Here is a 2,004-nt window from a genome sequence, read left to right as displayed (position 1 = left end):
GAACCGTAACTGGATATAAGCACGAATATAACTTAAAAGAAACGAATGAATGAATGAATGAATTAGTGTTTATACCATAAATAGGCAGAATATACCGAGAGTCATAAATAATGTTGTTGTTGATGATGTTGATGTTGTTGCTGCTGCTGTTTTCGATTCCATTTAATTACATTTTGTTCCGATTTGACCAATATCCTTTTTACAATATATTCGTTACCAATACATCATTTGTCCTCATCCTTTTTACAATTAAATTTGTCACCAAGACATCATTTGTCTTAAAGGGACATTCCTGAGTTTGCTGCAATTTTTGAGATGTTATCGACTAACAGACTTTTTAACGATTGTAATTATATATTCAATATATATGTACAAATATGAAATACAAGCTAAAATGCACTTTTAAAAAACTCGTGTGTGTTCGCTATGAACGAAGATCGTCAAAAGTATACGCTTGATTCGTCGCTTGTGCCGCCATAGCTCGCCAAGCACAAACGACAGCCTGTTGTCAGTTTCAGTTAACACGTGCGTTTGCCGATTTCAAATTGTAGGGTTCATATAGATCAGACTTTAAAACTGCTAAGCCTTCGTTCGAAATGTTATGTCAAAATGCTTACCCCCACCCAACCCCCAACCCCACATTGTTAAATAGTTTGATCATCTCTTCTTTCTCTTATTTATTTTTGTATTGTTTTTAAAATTGCTTTAAATTATACATATTTTCCACTGAGCAATCAATTATTATTATTTTATTATTAGATATATATCTTCTTCTTTTGGCCTTTCCCCTTCCCCTTGTCGTTCTGGGTTCAAAACCTGGTTATGTCAGAGTTTGTGTTCACAACGAGCGTGTATGGACCTTAAGTTGGTGTAAGCACGTTAAACCCGTTCTACATACAGTCACAGGTTGCGCCCCGGACGCACGTGCCTGAAGGGGCGGTCTCATTGTGCTGTTAGCCGCACCGACATGTCATATGCGATCGAATCGTAAATTGTGAGAACACCTAAATCGGAACGACTTTAGTCTTATAATTATTTACGTTCCTATCTTTGTACGGCCGACAAATCACATGCGACAAGTAGGTGCGACCAGTGACATAATGAGAACGCCGCTTTAACAGTAAATTGAAATAGCCATGTCAATTGGCGGTGTTCTTATGCAGTGACGTAGCCCAGTGGTAAAGCGCTCGCTCGATGCGCGGTCGGTCTGGGATCCCCGTTAGTGGGCTCATTGGGCTATTTCTCGTTCCAGTCAGTTCACCACGACTGGTACATCAAAGACTGTGGTATGTGCTATCCTCTCTATGGGATGGTGCATATAAAAGATCCCTTGCTGCTAATCGAAAAAGGGTAACACATGAAGTGGCGACAGCGGGGTTTTTTCCCCTCAATATCTGTGTGGTCCTTCATCATATGTCCGACGCAATATAACTTTAGTTAGTAACTAGTTTAACGTGTTGGTATGCCATTAGGGTTTCGATGGCGCCTATCCCGAGTCCGGCCTCCGATAGGATCGGGGGTCTGACTCGGGATAGGAATAACCTAACAAATACGGTCAATTTTGAATATTAACAACAAAAGTATAAAAAAGGGGGAAATTTGGGTTAATAAATTTTAACTGCGCCCTTAAAGAAAAAATATTAGCATTCCTAACCTATATAAATTATTAATATAATATAATTTCGGCGCAAATTTAGATGGGCTGGTCTAAAATTAATAATAATTATTGAACAGTATTCATTAAGCCTATGGGAGGTTAGGAGGAAAGGCTATAAAGTTGGCACAAGTATGCAAAAAAAAAATATTAAATTAATTTTTGAAAAGGGGCTGCCAATCATATTCTAAACATTGGTGTGACCAGGTATGGGTAAGGAGGGAGGGGAGTCTGGCCCTACACAAAACCTAAGGCCAAACCGCCTACGCCTATGGCCCCAAAGAATGTCATAACTCCCGGCATCCCATCCCCCACCCCCACCCCCACCGTATCCAACAGCAGTTCAGTCC

This window comes from Gigantopelta aegis, chromosome 14 (assembly GCF_016097555.1).
Source record: "Gigantopelta aegis isolate Gae_Host chromosome 14, Gae_host_genome, whole genome shotgun sequence".
Lineage (NCBI taxonomy): Eukaryota > Metazoa > Mollusca > Gastropoda > Neomphalida > Peltospiridae > Gigantopelta > Gigantopelta aegis.
The sequence above is the reverse complement of the archived record's forward strand: the minus strand, read 5'-3'. Positions refer to the sequence as shown.